This window comes from Tympanuchus pallidicinctus, unplaced genomic scaffold (assembly GCF_026119805.1).
Source record: "Tympanuchus pallidicinctus isolate F22 unplaced genomic scaffold, pur_lepc_1.0 scaffold23, whole genome shotgun sequence".
NCBI lineage: Eukaryota > Metazoa > Chordata > Aves > Galliformes > Phasianidae > Tympanuchus > Tympanuchus pallidicinctus.
Genome location: NW_026294740.1, coordinates 535,789 through 554,131, shown reverse-complemented (window position 1 = coordinate 554,131; position 18,343 = coordinate 535,789). Strand labels below are relative to the sequence as shown.

The 18,343-nt window shown below is 40.3% G+C and overlaps 1 long non-coding RNA gene across 1 annotated transcript in view; it reads right to left on the bottom strand.

Moving 5' to 3' along the window:
- The window catches only part of LOC128083191 (uncharacterized), a 234,202-nt gene that overhangs the window by 11,699 nt on the left and 204,160 nt on the right, over positions 1-18,343 (bottom strand). The window lies entirely within an intron of this gene.

Here is an 18,343-nt window from a genome sequence, read left to right as displayed (position 1 = left end):
AGGTTCACTGGAGTTCAAGAAACCTCAGGACAAAGATCTCAGATATAGGGTCTGATTATTGGGTAGTCCTGCATGGACATGCAAGTTGGACTCAGTGATCCTTATGGGTCCCTTCCAACACAGGATATTCTATATTTCCATGAAAAGCAGTATAATCGTATCCAGCTTTCTCCAATACCAATACAATGAAGTCCAAGTTTCCCTGTACATTTCTACATGTGAGATGTACACATCTCACTCCCAATGTCCATTACCTCACTTCCTACTAGTTAATGTTGAATGAGCTTAAGAAATGCAAAGGTCAAGCTTCATTGACTGAATTTTATCACAAGAGCTTTATAATTACACTTGGTATCATCTCCTCTTTGTGGAAACCCAAGGGAGCAGAGAGGTTTAATTTGGATATTAGGAAAAGGTTAAGAAAACCACTGAGCATGGTTGTGCATGGCTTCTTGGGGCAGTGGTCATTGTTCTGACATGAGAACTCCTTATTTTGAAACTCATGGGATGAAAAAGAGGTGGTTTCTTATGAACTTGAATTTGACATTTCCAGCTATGCAGCGAGGATGACTGAGTACCATACGTGTCCTGTACAGTTATAAAGTAGCTGGTTTAAATACAGGACAGTGAAGATAGCTACAGCCTTGTAGGAAAGCACTGCAGGCTGTGTGAGTTCCACTAAATGCTTTTGGGGTCCATCCTCTGAGAGTCACAGAAGAACATTCAAATAAAAAAATGTTATGCAGAAAGCCAGTGGGAAATGATATTTTCACAGAGAGACAGACTAAGTTTTGAGGGAAAGATTTCTCAAATCTCTCATCTGCTTTTCAACTTCAGTGTCATCAACTTAGGCACCATCTGCAGCTGCACAGATCTGCATTCTCACGTTGCTCTTACAGAATGCACTGCATTTTGACATGATGCATGTGCAAAAAGTGTGATCATGGCAGACTTGCAAATTGGTGTGAAAGGGCACAGAATTTCATCACAAATGTAAACTTAAATCTCCAGAGAACTCAGCTCCTCTTGGCACTTTTGTTTGTTTTTCTGATATAGAAATGTTGAAAAAAATCAATGAGCAATCAAAGAACACTTCATTCTGAAATTTTCAGTGCTTTAGCAGGTTTCCCTCTTGATTTCTACAGGTGCCATATCTGAGATTACCTCAAGCCCTTTCAGTTCCCAAAATTTTGGGTACAACACCACCACACAACACACATTATTGCATCCAATTCCTATCCTTTCCTTTGGGCTCCTCACTCAATTCTTCTTCCTTTCACCACATTCACTATCCTGCATTCTCCCATCTCATCTTTCTCACTGACGAATCTCCTTCATTCCTCCCCCACTCACTTCCCTGATTGCAGTCTGTCCCAGAGCTGTATGCCAGCCCTTCCCCTGTCCATGCTCAGGGCTCATGTCTCTCCCATCTGTATTCGCAATCAGTTCATGCAGGGCCACGGTCTATCAGAGGAGCAGCACATCCACACAGATATTCTAGGTTCTTCCTGTGGCTTTAAGCCTCTTCAATTCACTGTTAGGACATCAGGGCCCCTGATTTCTGGGGGAGGAGTAACTGAGGTGAACTGTCCTCAGGCTCAAAAGACACTATCTTCTGAATAAGCTCCTAAGCCTTTTTTTCAGGCCGAGGACTTTTGACCTACAAGAGAAGGTTTCCTATCTAGTAGAAGCTGAGTAGCTCTGAACATTCTCCAGCATCTCAGGGCTCAGCAGAAGGGGCTGTTTGCTGTATCCTGTGAGTTTCATAGGCTTCATGCTGAGAGGGGCGTCAGTAGTTCACTTGAAGTCACGAATGCGAACATGCTTTTAATCTCCATCTGCTGACAATGCATCTTGTTATCCACTTTGAGTCGCTTTCCATCTGCACCTTTCCAATGCCATGCTGAAACATAAACAGTCAAATCTTGTAAGGCATAGATCGCAACTATTTTACACTGGAAATTTCTGAACCTTATTGACTTGAATGAATTCCTGTCAAAAGTGCAGTCAAAGCTATAGCATCCAGTTTTCAGGAAAAGCTGCATGACAGAAAACAAGAATCACAGTTTTTTTAATTCAAGGAATGATACGACTTCAAATTAGAAGTTCCTAATGTTGAACATTTCTTTATGAGATGAATCTGTAAACTAGGACTTCCTAATTTATTGCCTGTTGAGCAGATGACCTAGTGGATAAGCCAGATGTCCACAACATATCTCAGAAGTTCTTGGGATTGTACCAGAAAACCTAGTGAAAAAGAGGAAAGCTAATGAGACTGCGAAACACATCTGATGAGGGTATAGAAGTTATGAATGGCACAGAATTTCATTCTGTGTGGTTATGTAATATAAAATGCAACCTCACAATTTGTTCTCTGCTGTACTGTAATTTGCTGGTTGACACTGCAAATTACATCCTTTTTATAGTAAGTTTTACCGTAAAGAAGATGCAAACTGAATGTAAGAGATCAGCAGCGGTTCTCTTCAATGACTCCTATCAAACAGATGAGTGCTAGATCTGGGGCCTGTTATCATTCTTTTCCTTGGTTCATTCTGGGCAGAAGACTTAAGAACAGTACCATGGGGTTTCTTCCACTGATGACAGCATTGAAACTAGTGGATAACAGCAATGAAAGAAAGCATCACACTACTAGATTGTGAAAGTTCTTTCCACTGAAACATAGCAAGATCAAGATCTCAGTTCACAATGAAAATCTAAAACCAAAATTCATTGTTTCTGTATGTAGGCTCTAGAGGGAAATCTGTGTCTACATGTGTATTTTCAGTTTAGTTGTGATCTGTTGCTAAGTATTCTGTCTCTCTGTGCCTACTGACCTTAGAGCCTGATTGTGGAGAAGTCATATCTTAAGGGCTGGCAGAGAACAAGGCAGCTGCACGATCCCTTTCTCAAGATGATTCTATTTTCAGCATGCCTGAAACTCTTCTTCTCCATGGGAAATGTCAGCACTGCAGTACCTTGCCCACACATTACTTTGCAGGACATTCTGTACCCAGGGATTGCTCTCATTCTGCCTCTTCTCTTTTTGACTGTGCTGTGTTTTATAGCTGCAGTGGAGTTATGTCTGCAGAGACAGGAACAGAATTGAGAGAAAATTAGTGGCTGATAGGATCTAGTTCATTTTTCCTTTTCCAACATCTTCAAATCTAATCCATCTTTCTCTTCTAAACCCGTACTGGGAATTCCTGTCAGTATTGTAATCAATATCATACGGTCTGTCACAGCTGCCATTGCTATCAATTATTTTTCCTTGCTTAAAATAAATGGATTTTATTATTATTCACAGAAAAGCATGGAATTTCTTATTGATGATGAGAACTGGAAAAAGAAAATTGCATGTTACTACAGATTTTAAAAGAAATGTTAGATGTTTTGTATCTTTTTTTTAAAAAAAACACAGCAAGTTTTTAATTGCCATTTGCACCAGGAAAGCTTACTTAATTTACACTGGCGTTTGTTTCGTTTGCAGTAAGTGGATTAATGCCAAGCACTGAAAAGTTTGTTGTTTAACCTGACTGAACACCTATATTCTTTACAGGCCCAATAAATTAACTGTCACCTTAATAGTGCAACACAGCAAACTGAAAAATGGGCAAGTACACTAAGAGTAGTCCATATGGATAACTTAAAGGAGGGTATACTTTTGAAAAATTTGTGTTATTAGAACTTTCAGGAAAAAGCAAAACCCGTAAATATACAAGCATATCAGTAATTTTTGCTAACTTTAAGGAATCTCTCTAAATGTGACTTAATATTTTTTGCTATGACATTTTAAATACTCGATTATAAAACAAAGCTTCCATTTCACTGTATTACTATAGTGCACTGTCTTAATTAGCTCACTTTGGACTTTCCAGTAGTACTAAAGAACAGTAACAAAAGCCCATTTGATACTAGACCTCTTACTTAACAATACCTTAATCCTTGCTAAGCAGTAATCTATAGGTTTATGCATTCTGCACACTACTAGAAATTGGTTCCAGAGAATTTTGCTTATGTAAAGCCTACGAAGGATTATAAATACTTTGTTTTGATAGTTTTATGGATCCATTGATGAGGGTAAGTCCTTTAACTGGAAGGACATTTCTAAACCAGCCCTGCTCTTGTACAAATCTCTCAGTGCTCTCGTGTAAGCAAGGTTCTGTCATCTTTCAGTGAGATGATTATATACTTCACTTGCCTATTTGTGAAGGTGAAGTTCACAACAATTAATCTCAGAGCAAGAAGAATGAAAATGAAATAGCTACTTCGCTACTTTTTTTTTTTTTTCTTTTTTTTTTTTTTTCTAAGGGGAGGGATGGAAGGGGGAAGGAGGGGTCAGCAAAACAATATTTCCATGAAAATTTGTGTCAAAACATGGATGAAAGGTCTGAACAATTTGCTGATATGCCTTTTTTTCAAATAATTCCAGCAGCTGTCAAATGCCCTTATACCACCAGCTGCATAATTCCTTAGATTACTGCTGAAGTTATAGTCATTTAGCTCAGTGTATGTATAGATTCTGGAGGTCACCATAAGCTTAAACCACAAATTAAATGGATTTGATCTCTGCAACCACCAGTTGCCAATTTAGATACATACAATGTGCAGTTCCTGCACTATGCAAAACAGCAAACGTGGTCCATGAGATCTCTGCTCACAAACTACTACTATCCCCTGAAATTCACATTTACACACTGGTTGTTCCAGCACTGCTCAGGACCTTCCTGCAGGGGTTGAGACAACTTTCTTGCTTGTAGAGGATCTGAGAGGGGTCCTTTTACCTGCCTCCTTTCTTCCCCAGTAATGCTTCCTAGATAACTTAGAGCAAAATTTCACGTATCTTAAGAAAATACATTTCACTTGAGATTTCCTCCTCTAGCAAACACTTCTTTTGCCGCTGTCTCACATTTAGATACAACATGGATGGTCTCAATCTCTTCATTCCATTTTTTGTCAGAAATGCTTAGTGAAATCCTCATTGCCATATTTCACACAGAGGAAGATTAAGCTCTCCGAAGAAGAATTAACAAGGCTGTGTGTCTGCAGATTCCTCACTGTTTGTTTGGGAACTCTGATATATTACCTTAAGACTTTCTGAAAGTCTTCAGTGAACTGAAGCAGGATGTGAAGGCACTGACATCAAAAGGTATAGGTTGTGGTACTTTCAGGAACAAACTACTTCGAAAGGGACATACTGAAGGTTTTGGGTTTGCTTGTGCAGAGCTCCAGAAAAGCACGCTGTCCATGCTCAGCACTCCCAGTCTGAAAACCTGGATTTTGAAACGTCTGTACATTCTCTGCTTTGGCTACCCTGCTTATCCAAGCAGACCATGTTACTTGCATGGTTCTTCTTTTCAGCTCTACAGAAATTCGACTTCTAGCTACAGTGTCTTTTACACTTCAAAGACCTATTGAAAATGCATACAGTTGTTTGCCATCACTTGAATTGGCACTGCACAGCACTGCCCTCCCTGTGCCCTGCTTTCACACACTGACACACACTGGCGGTCTGACTGTTGCTGAGTACGGTCGCAGCCCAGGGCGGCTCTGTGAGGAAGAGCTGCTGCCTTGAAATCGCAGGGCTGCGTGTGTGCCGCTCGTAAGGGGGCTGCGGGTTGGATGTACCTGTGCTACAGCATGCCAGAAGTGGGAGACGGATGCTCTCTCCTGAGCCTGAGAGAAGGAAACCCCCAGCTCTCCCACCCTGGGAGAGGCCTCATCCATCTCTGCTCGCCCCAAGCTTTGCTCTTTGTTCATGGTCTTCTGAATCCTGTGCCTGGAGCTGCCAAGGCCCTCTTGTCACCTCTCGGCCAGACCTATAGCCACTGGGATGCAGGGTTCCATGTGGCACCTCAGGGCACCAGAGTGGTGAAGAAGTCTGTCAGAGCAATGCTTACAGGCCTCACCCTGGGAGCCCATTTGCACTCTGTCTTGAGGCAGGAGCCCACATCAGAGCCCCCCAGTGTCCAGTCCCAGACAGACAAGGTATTCTGTGGACATCGTTTCACACCGGTTTGCTCTGAGCTCATCCTGGACAGGACATTTCCATCAGCTTACCCATCTAGGTGGGAGTTCTAGGTTTGGGCTCCAAGAAGGAACCTGGACATCAGAAAAACATGCATGGCAGTGCAGAAGTCACCTTTGGAACAAGTGTTCATGCACATGGCAATGCTGATGCTGGATTTTGTGTCACATTCCACGCATCGGTTTTCTAACATTGTCTCTGTTTTCACTGAACTCTATTAATGATCAAAATGCCAATGACCAAGAGAAGAACTCGTTTAGTTCTGAGACAGTTCGAATTTGCTCAATAATAGCTGTTGCATATTTACTGTGGCTGAGCCCTGTAAATAAGGAATTTTGTCTTTGCTCAGCAGATTATACTTCATTTTTTTACATACACAAGGATACTGTGTTTTTAGTTGTTAAAATCAGAAGACACTTTTTGAACCTCTATTCTCACATTGCGTAACAAATGTTAAGATTTGCAATTCCTTGTTCATTATTAGTGGCATACACAATGTCTTTAGGTATCTCACCATTTTTAAGAAATAAGGTATATTTATATATCCATCTGCATTTATCTTTTAACCATAGAAATCACCTCAAAAGCTCTATAAAAAGCTGTATTACAAGAGCTGATACAATGCCTATACAGTAACCTGAACTACAGGATGTGTCTTATTTCTGCTACTGAAGAAAAATTTCCCGGTTTAAGAAGCAATGTGTTTTATGAGTTTTAGTTTTTGGCACCGGTATTTGTTATTTTCCAAGTATTTCTTTACAAACTTCACAGCATCATCGTGGTGAAGACCAGTGCACTGATCTACCTGCACTGCAGGCAAAATTTTTGCAGCACTGTGTGCAAAATAATCTGTCTTAGATGGATCAGAAAGTCATCAGAAAATCATGGAACCATAGAATCATAGCATCACCAAGGTTGGAAAAGAACTCCAAAATCAAACAGTTCAACTGTCCACCTACTTCCAATATACCCCTCTAAACCATAGAACAACCACAGAATTTGTAAGATAATTATATATATATATATATATATATATATATATATATTCAAATCTGTTTACAATTATGTCTTTAGGTAAGTTTGCTATGCAGTTATTTGCCAAATAATGTTGTCCAACAATGCTTTGACCAAAAGAAGAATCCAAAGCATCTACATACCAGATACTATAAAATCTCCCAGGAAATCCCCTGTCCTGTCCTCACTGAAAGTCTCAAGGTAAGTGTATTGGTTCTGTAGGACTGTGTAAACTAACCAATATCTGTTTATCTGTCAGCTGGAATTTTCAATCCACTTTTCACAGTGTGTTTCAAACTTAAAATTTCTCTCTGGAGTGCTATGGAACATGAGAGGAAAGTTAAAAACTTGATAATAGACTAGTAAGTAAGAATGTGTGATGTTATAAAAAGCAACACTCTAACAGTGCCTAAGTGTTAGGCAAGTTAACTGCAGGTAATTTTCCTATATTCTCTCCCCTTTTTCTGTTTTCATACCCATTGCAGAAAGATAAGACTGAGCCTGATAACACGCATGTAATGTGAAAGTAAGTAAATTCATTTTCCACAGATCATGGGCCAATTAGAGATTCATTGATGATAATCATGAACAAGAAAAGAGACAAATTTGGTTTAGAGTAAGTTTTTCATGTACTGTAAAATGGAAAAAACACACCTGGATTAATTGCAAAATTGCAAACAGCATTAAAAATTCTGTTCATGAGTAGAAGACTCGAGAGATTTAGAATACTGTCTCATTCTCAAATAGGGTGCTGGTACTTAAGTATTCATAACAAAACTATCTTGTAAAAACTGTTATTGAAAATATAATACTACTTTAAATACCAGGAAGGTGAAAACTATGGGATTTCATCACTGGCACAGAAAACTATTTTCTAACTGATGGAAAGTGTTTTCTTCCCCATTTAGTGTCCTCTTCTGACTTGCCTTCAGTAAAGTACAGTCATGACTTCTTCAGATGCTGAGATGACAGTTTGGGGAGGTAGTAGAGAGTATACTGAAATATTGTGAAAGGATCTCTAGAAATTTACTTTCATAACTGCAGAGCAAATAGAATCATAGAATCAGACATTTCTTAAAATGATTACACAACTTAGAATCATAGAATGAGAGTTTGATGGAAAGCAGAATAAGAAATACTACAGGACTGTTGGTGCTGCATCTCAAGAAAAATTTTAGAAACAAACATTAATAATATAACATCTATGCCACCAGGTAAGGAAATATTTCTGGACAATAGTGATCTTCAGAGATGAAGGAAGTAACAGAGCTTAAAAGGCAGGAGACAGAATGGAAAGTGGAAGACAGGCAGAATGAGCAGATAAGAAATGGCTGTTATGTCTTAAGAATAAGGTCTCAGGCTAACAATGGGTAATTCCTTGGCTCAGTTCTCAGAACAGAAGGAAACAAAATGGATATTAAGGATTGTTTGGGAAAAAAGAAAAAGAAAAAAGCTAAAAGAACAACACAACCATTATATTCCATTAAAAAGTGGAACATTCAAATTTTAAACAAGTAAGCAGTTCTTGTTTTCCCATGTTAGAAATGGATATAATGGAATTCAAGGAGGTTAACTTCTTAACTGAAGAACCAGTCTTCATAAGCATGTAATGCATTTTGTAAGAATAAGAATTAAGTGGATAAGTACTCTTTGAGGATAGAGAATATGACAGAAAGGCCCAAGGCATCAAGAGTTACATAAAGGAAGACAGTTCACTCTTCCCTTCTGTCTAGCAGGAAAGCAACTAGGAAGCATCAAAATGAACTTTCAGTTGAGACATTTAAGAAAAGGCAAAGGGAATAATAAACTACGTAACACTTAAGTCCTGAAAGTTCATTATCAGAGAAAAACACATGTCCAAAATATCAACGTCAATGAAGAACATAAGGAGACGAGCTCATGCAAAATCCATCTCTTGTGTCTAAGGAAAATTATACCATGTCCAGCTCAAGAAAGCCTTGAAGGGCCTTTAGTCTGATCTGGGACTCTTCAGTCTCTAGAAAGTTTCAGATCATTTTCAGATTGTTGAGTGACTTCAATCACGTTAATACCAGAAAATAGATTTTGGCTGTTTCCCATATCAGAAATGATTAACTTGATTTAAACATGATACTCTTAAATAGAATAAGGCATGATATTTTTTCTGAAATCCATATATGTATTAGTCCAAATTAGATATCAAATTTTCCTGTGGATAACTTCAACAAGCCCTGAAAGGGTTTAAATTTTCAGGGTTTTTATCTGGAAATTGATTCTCTAATCTTCCTACACCCTAAGGATGCTTCAGTTCACTGTTCATTTCCTTTGGAATTTGACTTCTCTCCATTCTTGAGCACTAAGAAAACTCTGTTTTGTCACAGATCACAAGAATCAGTCAATCCTGATCATGTATGTCTATTTCTTGCTCAGTTCACTCATGGGGCTGCCCTGTGCCAGGGGACCTTCTCCCTGACCTCACGCTCTCTGCTTCTCTGTTTGGCTCGACAGCGGAGAATCCGGTGCAGGGAAGACTGTGAACACGAAACGTGTCATCCAGTACTTTGCAACAATTGCAGCTAGTGGGGAGAAGAAGAAAGAGGAGCAGTCTGGAAAAATGCAGGTACATCAATAGATACAAGCTTGAATCAATACTTTGTTCTGTTCCTAGCATGAATTTTGGAAAGTATAGCCTGTAATAATTGTCATCCTGTATGGACTGCTTGAGGATCAAATCATCAGCACCAAACCACTGCTGGAAGCCTTTGCAAATGCCAAGACTTTGACAGATGACAACTTTTCATGCTTTGTAAGTGGTTGCTTTGGCCAGAATCTCTCCTTCTCACTATTACATTAATAATGGATAGTGTTATTACACATAAGGAGATGTCCAAAGAATCAATCCAGGGTAAAATATGTGCTTTTTTTCCCCATAAGAGGTCAAATTCATCAGAATCTACTTTGGGGCCACAGGGAAACTGGACTTCTGCTGATGTTCAAGCTTGTAAGAGGGATTATTAAAGAACATATGTAGTAGGCATAGAAAAAAGACAACGGAGAAAAAATATCTTCAGTGTGATTAATTAAAAGTCTTTTTTTTTGTCTTCAGAATGCAAGTACATACTTCTGAAGGACTATTGGGAGAACAAACTGGAAAGAGGCCTCATATTTGTCTGAAGAGACCTAATGAAGAGTGAGAACTGCACAGGGCTTTGTGACTGCTACGCCTTCAGAATATTCTTTTTTTTTAGAACTCGGCAGTCCAATAGCCTTGAGCAGCTGTGCATCAGCTTCACCAACAAGAAACTGCAATAGTTCTTCAACCACCACATGTTTGTGCTGGAATAGGAGGATTACAAGATGGAAGCAATTGAATGGGCATTTATTGACTTTGGGATGGATCTGGCTGCCTGTACTGAGCTGATTGAGAAGGTATCCTTCCTATTCATATGCATCAATGTCTGAGTTCTCTAGTTAGTGAAGGATAAATAATGAACTGGGGTATATTGAATTAAAATTTTGAATTTAGTTAATAAACTGCTCTGTATTTTTGTGATTTGTTATGGCAAGAAAAGGAGTTTCTCTTTCCAGACTTTCTCAGATCTTTTCCATACACGTTTCCTGACTTTGACTCTTCTCACTTGAAGAAAGAGAATTTAATGTTAAAAGTGAAGTTATAAACTCTTGAAGTCCTAAAGCTGAGGAAGACCATATACTACAAAGAGAAATGGAAATGAGTGTTCTTTTTTTTCACATGGCATGGCATACTCACACTATGATATGAAAAAGAGAAGTATTTCAAATGGTTGAGCATGCTGTAGTGCAGATTTTTTTTCATGCACCTCTTTTTTTAAGCTAAATACGAGCTTGCAAAACATCAGCTTCTTCCTGCTTATTGACAAAATTCCAAACATTTTTCCAAAATGAGGTTTGGGACTTGTGAATATTTCAGCACTGCTGCCACGCACCACTCATAAATGATGGAATAATTCTGAGAAACAGAGAGACTATCTATAAGATTTTTACATAGAAAAGCCCAGGTGTTCTACTGATTCATGAGAGCAGGCACAGAGAATTGTTCATTGTTTCCACAGCCACAGTTTTGGGGTACGAAGTGAGTTATATCCCAGCCTCTGTAACATAGAAATTATGATGACAGAATAGCCAAATCCTATTTTCTGTTAATAGATGGACAAAGACAAATGAAGGATAAAGCTATCTGCATTAATATGAAAACATTACAATCCAAAGATTAACTCCTTGCCATGGTTGAAATTCAGACAGCTGCAGGGAAGAGATCTTTCACATTTGTTCTAAACTTCATCTTGCAGTCTCACAGGAAAACTTAAATAAGCTGATGACAAACTTATGCAGCATTCACCCTCACTTTGTTCGCTGCATCGTGAAAACAAAGCAACTGATAATGGGTTCGACAGGTGGAAAGAAGATCTTCTGAGTGTCAAACAATAGAGTAACAACAGTGGTGTATGGCAGGTACTATGGAACATGAACTGCTGCTACATCAACTGTGGTATAATGGATAAAGGTGTGCTAGCATAGATGAGGATTTACAGGAAAGTATTCCCCACTAGAGTCCTGTATGCTGACTTCAAACAGAGGTAAGAGTGTTCAGTATTAAATTAAGTGAAGTATGGACTTCCACAAGAGTAGAGAGGCCTTGCAGACAGATTTTCATACAGCACCTGACAATCACCAACTGTATAAAATATAACAAGGGCAAGTACCAAATTCTGCATGTGGGACAATGTAATCCTGAATATATATGTACAGGTGCAGGACAAAATGGCATAGAGCAGTCCCATGGAAAGTAATTGGAAGGTTTTGGCAGATGGCAAGATGAATTTGAGTCAGTATAATACCCCAGCAGCCAAAGTGACCAAATGTAACCTGGGGTGCATTTACAACAGCATTGCTAGTCAGGAAAGGGAGGAATTGTCCTGTTCTGTGCTGGTGTGGTCTTATCTTGAACACTATGTGTAATTCTGGGTGCCACAATATCTAATCAGGAAAAGGACATTAAAGAATCTCCCAAGATGCAACAGTTTTGGCCATGTGGTTCTTTATCATGTTTGGTAGCTCTACTTTCTTTGGGGCATGTTGCAGTTAGGGATGGACTGAGGGATGGACTGAGGGTTCTGTGGCTTATTTTACTTAGGTAAATCAAACTAAAATTGCAAAGGGCCACATCCATTAACTAGAAGCTCATGAATCTCTGTCAGTGCTCAACATCTCAGGGTTTCCCATCCTTGGGATGGGATTTAACATAGACTTATATGCATCCAGATGAAGCAGCAAATACCAAAGAAGTCTGAGGTTGTCTGGGAGTTCATTGTTTCTGCAGTCACAGTACCCATCTAAGGCCTTACCACTGGTGTTGAAGACAATGACAAAGAAAGCATTAAATGTTTCTGTTTTATATGTGACCCTGCTTGTAAGCTGACCATCCTCATCAACTAATGGATGGGTGGTTTCTCTGGTCCTTGGTTTGCTGTTAACATATTTTGAAAAGACCTTTTTGTTGTCCCTGGCCAGTTTCAGCTCTGAGTTTTGCACAGATTTTCTCCTTAGAGTGGCAAGTAGCAACTCCATTGTCCTCCTGGGTTGCCTGGTCTCTCTTGCAGTAGGCATACCCTCATGGAGGTAAGGAGCTAAGTCCTTGGTAGACTTTATTAGAGTGAGCTGGAAATCTCAGCAGGACAGGGGATGATAGATCCCCTGACTATTAGCCTCCCACAGTGGGCATCAGCATCCTATGACCCTTGTGGCTGGCTACCTGGAGTCATCATCATTTTTCCCACTGGCACTGGTCTGCTTTACACAGCTGACTTGCTCTTCAAGTGAGCAGGGCCTTGTGCCTGTCCCTATTATCTGAGATGGTTGCCTACAATGAGCTAAAAGAGAAAATCTGACTGCCTAGTCAACTCTAAGCATGCAGATGAGCCTTTCCAGAGACAAGAGCTGAGGTGAGCTCTCTGACTTCTAAAAAGAGCTGTGTAAAACATCACTGGGAAATATCCAGCCCCCACATAAGTAAGGGTACGTTACTGCAGCCCTTTCTGGCATTTATCAGTTGCTCTCTAAAATCCCACAGATGCTTTAATCAATAAAGTTGAAAGTGTCAATATTATACCCTTCCTTAGCTGTCCAAGAGTCAGACAGATAAGCCAAGCCTGTATACAGCCACAGTGGGACATTTCTGATCAGCAAAGGAATAAAGGGACACGTCTTCCTTCTTTCAGAAATAAATTACCTATGTTTTTATTGTTTATTAATTAATTTCTAACCTACCCTAACCTGCTCTTACTCAAGAGACCTGCTCCTCTCCTCACCTGCTCTATATCAGTAGTCATCCACTTACTTTCATAGCTGATGGAATGAAAGGATATTCACAAGGTCATCTTCTCAGCCAGGATCCACTGCCCAGCAATGACTGGTTAGCTGAGAACATGAGACATGTCTGAGCAAGTGTGCAGATTGGACAGTTGTTCATCTGATGCCTATCTTCAAATGACAGGTCTGTCCTACCAGCCTCTCTGCTTACCTGTCTGGTTAGCTGATCTGATTCTTTTCCAGTGAGATGCTCAGTGGAGCTTGGGCTTCAGGAAGCCATGTAAGAAGGTCAATCACTGGAAAGAGAAGATACAAATAATGCAAAAAGCTGTGATTCAAACTCCCATAAAAAAGTTGCATTCACTTCCCTTTTGCTTTCCTGCAGGGAAGACCTGCAGAAGTTGTTCTCTGGGTGGAGAAGTAAGGTTAGGAGATGGCATCCCAGTCTCTCCATGGCTATCCTGACATAGGGTATGTCTTAATCAAATAACCCTCAGACTCCTACAGGGAATAGGTATGTTTTGCTAGAAGTGGAGAAAGCACACATTTTTAATTCCACATGACTCAATGCCCATAAGCAGAACAGACAGATTCTTGATAAGGATCATGTGCCTGTATCATACCCAGGTTCAAGCAAGCACTCAGCTGTGGGTTCAGCACAAAGGCAGGGAAGAGGAGTTGTTCTCCAAAGGATTAGAGTGCCAGCACTTCTGTTTGGCTGGGGCCAGCATTCCTGGGAGGTCTGCTTTTACATAGAGGGCAGCAGAAACACTGTTGAACTTGTAGGCATTCTCTGTCACACTGCCCATCAGATATGATGACATCTCCCTCAGCACGCATAACAAATAACTGTAGCATAACTGACAGCACCATTTGGAAGCTGGACTTCTTGTCATAGGTGTTTTCAAATATTTCCTGCCTCTGCTCATACTGAAAATTCTTTTGCTTTATCTGTAATTTCCTTCCTTGGTTCAGTGCTGAGCAAATGCAACCCAACTCGTTACTTGAATGGAAGTTTACGAGGACTTTATTTTTTCACCTATGAAGTGCCACAAAGCCCCACCCAATGGGCGGCAACACCCATAAATACTGTGACAAGAAATCCAATGTGTGAAACAAATCACAGACTCTGGAAGGATATGGATGTTTTAATGACAGACTAACAACTCATCTCTGCTGTAGCTGCCACTTCAGAAACCAGCATTCTCTGTTATGTCTGCTCTGGTACACACCAGCTTGAGGCCACATTTTCCATGTCACACTATCCACTTGTCATTCTCAGGACACAATGATCTCTACAAGCATATTCTGCTAAGCCTGGCAGTATGGCTGATAACAACACTGGCATGCTGCAAATCCCTCAGGGAATGCTCTTCCCAGTCTATCAGAATCACAAATTCTATTCCACTTTTCTAGACTTAGCAGAAGAGGAAAAGGTCCAGCTCCGCTCCACAGAAGCACTTAAAAAAACACTGAGAAAGTGTCTGACTCCATCCCGCCCTCTGCTCTTTCTACAGGTGGTCTATTCCTTTACTTAGGAATGTGTTCAAGACTGAACTGTCTGTGTAACATTTGACTGAAATAATGGCTCCAACAGGAACTGGGGGAGAAGCCCACTCTGGATGGGAACAGGCACCATGGGGCCCAGGGAATGTAGAGACTTCTGCGAAGACTCCAAAGGCCAAGCTGAGACCTCATACAAACATACAAACAGGGTTGAGGTCTGGAAGAATGTTTGCTGGCTGGTATGAATTGGAATCCCTCCTGCTGTGTGCAGGACCAAGAGGTACCTTTACCTTCATGCTCACTGGCATGAGAAAGGGCCGTGCTGCATGAGGAGCTGGTGTGCAGGCCTGAAATGTGTTTGACTTGTGCTCTGCAGTTGTTGTTATTGGGGGCACTTTCACCAAAGGCAGTCATGCCAGAGTGGGAAGGAAATGTTAATGTTGCATGCAGGTAATTGATTTCTTTCATCTACACCCATTCAGCAGCACAGACTTCTTGCTCTCTGGTTGCTCCATGGGTCCTGCTATAGCCAGGAGATCTTGAGGAAGTCACTCAATCATCAGCTGAAGGGATTAGCTGGAGCAGCCAGCTAGGGCTGCCAGCAGGGCATGAGCAGGTGGGGGCTGCAGAGGTAAGGAAGGAAGGTCTGGAGACATTGGAGGAGGAAGGGGTACACAGCTGGAGGAGCTCCTGGGAAAGGAGCAGCTAATGAGAATGATCAGGCAAGAACTAGGAATATGTGCTGTGGTTTCCTTCTTGTACCACTGGACTCCATCCCTCCCTCTACAGCAATGAAAACAAGGATGGCAGAACATCTGTGGTGTCAGGATCCCTCTTCCCTCCTCCCATCAGGACATGGCTGCCTCCTCTTGCAAACCTCTCCCTTGTCAAGAACAGGTGCTGACTTGGCTGCCCCACACTTGGACAGAGGAAGTGGGTCAGAGTTTTCTGGGCCTTAACTCAGTGAGAACTATGAAGCTCAACCTGTGTGGATTGTGGACCAACAACTTCCCTTGGCAGACTCCCAGTGTCTGGGAAGCCTTTAGATGCCTGCATGCAAAAATTAAGCACTCCTTGAAAGAAAAAGGAATTGAACTCAAACCAATGTTATGTTTCCCTGTGGCCTTCTGGGATTGCCCTTGTGAGTCCTTTCTCTTTCCCTCCAGGAGCCTTCTGCCCTGAAGAGGGCAGTTCCAGGATTTGCTGCCACCAAGCTTTTGATGGTATTTAGTTCCCAAAGGAGGAGTTATGAATAGTCATCTTGTTGAATAAGTAACATGACTCTTATCAGTGCCTCTCTGGAGTTCATTTCTGGTTTTGCATGCTTCGTATTACAGTGAAATTTCTCAACCTGAGCCTTGAATTCTGTAATGCTTAACACTTTCAGACTGTCATCACCACTGGGTCTGAGCCACCTAGCTACTGTATCTGCATTACAAGTCAACTGACAGAGAGATATGGAGACACACCTGGTGGCACTTGCAGAAGTCACGCAGTGCTGGGGGTAGCATCATTTGATGGAGAGCCTGTGTGGTATTTAGTTGAGATGACTAAGCAGAAGTATTTTCAGTGTGAAGACTGAGCCACCATTTGCAAGAGCATTGAGAATTTTGCTTGGAGTGTTTTTCTTTCTAAATCTAAATGGGAGTTGTCTCCTTACCTTTCTCCTCAACTCTATGTTCATTTGGACTCATATTATTTATACAAGAATTGTCCTTGAACTATTCTCATGTTGTAACTTCTGAATGTGAGTAATGGTCAGAGATTGCCCAGAGAGGATGGGCTTAATACATACCCCTATGGCACTGACTGCCTCTTAGCTTCTGGCTCCTGGTTTCCATCATCCTCCTCACTCCCTCTTCAGTGGGCCCAGGATGGAGCTCTGGATTTGGTCTCCCATTTTGGGCCTCAGAAACCCAAAACATGGGTGCCATAGTGCCAGAGTCCTCTTCATGCACAGGTCTATACCTGGATATTAGATCAAATTAATCTTTTCTTAGAGCTTTTAATAACCAAAATGTCAACTACCAGCAGAAGAGCATGTTTAGATCTGAGAGCATTCAAAGCAGATCAAGTGAGAGTGCCCTTTTCCTATACCTAGGTTAGTCACTCTCCAGGACTACCAGCAAATTCCTTCTTTCTCAGAGCATTAGCATTGTGCAGGACTGCCTATCACCTCTCACACTCTGTTATAAGCATCATCATGTCGATAGCTTTTGTTTTGCTGAAAGTGTATGAATATGTAAGTAAGTGTAAGAAAGTGTAAGAATGTGCAAGATATTTGGGATGGTATGGGAATGCTGGACTAGGAATATGTCAGAGTGCATTGGGCTGTGAATTGTATGTGAATGATTGTGTGTGTAGTTGTGGTTGTGTGGAGTGGCTCCTGTTTTTGAAGTTGTAGGTAGTGAAGGTCTACAAGAACCCATCTTGCTTTCTGGCATTGTTGAGGTTATTCTTGTACAAACTATCATGAGACACACAATCTATTTAAGCTGGGATGACAGGGCTTGTTCTAGTGAGGGGAAACGGAAAGTATCACTACTTATTTATGATTTATACATATATTTGTTGTTGAAGATTTTTATTGGTTTAGGTTACTTTTGCCTCTAAGATGTCTTGGAGTATTTTCAGTAATAGTGAAGAAACATAAATAACTGACTGTTAGTGGCTTCTCTGTGAGGAAGCACAAGTGCTAGTCATTAAATGTTACGCATTTCTTCCAAATCAGCTCTTAAAAAATCACTGAATATTTTACAACTAGAACTGTTTCAAAAAAATGCTATATAATTTCTTTCCTTTGAGTATGAGGTACTGCAAGTAATTTTTTGTTTTAGACTAAATGAGACTTTCCTTTAGTATCAGTTATGTCTGACTATGAAAACAGCAAAAATTTCCCTACCTTGCATTTTTTATTATCTAGTTTTTACTGAGGAGTCAATTTTCATGCTCTAAGTACAGACGACGTGCCCCAAATTGAGTTCTTATTCTGATATGCTGTATCATTTCCTTCTTCTAGCACTGTTAAAGTCAATATCCTGGCTCAAGATATGTGTTTGTTTTTTTTTATCTTCCATATAAAATGGAGTGAATTAGTAAAGAACATTCAGAATTTTTCTTTCATAAAATTGTCGTTTCTCATACTTTAAAGATATTCCTTAAATTCACAGGACTGTATATGAAAGATATTTTGCATTGTTCCCTTTTTATTACTAATATAATTGAGGTACAGAAGTGTCAAACAATCTGACCTGATTCAAAGACTAAGCTGTTACCAGAGTGGTGAAACAACCTATAAATTTTGCATCCAACTTCTTTATGTGTTCTGACTCATGAAGATCCCCTTATTAACAGCCCTTTCAGAGTATTTAGAGTAAATATATCCACAGGAGTGGTAAGATATAAAACATTTCTAAATATATCTTGTGAAATCAAATTAAAATTATGCCATTAGTTATGTTTGCCAGACAG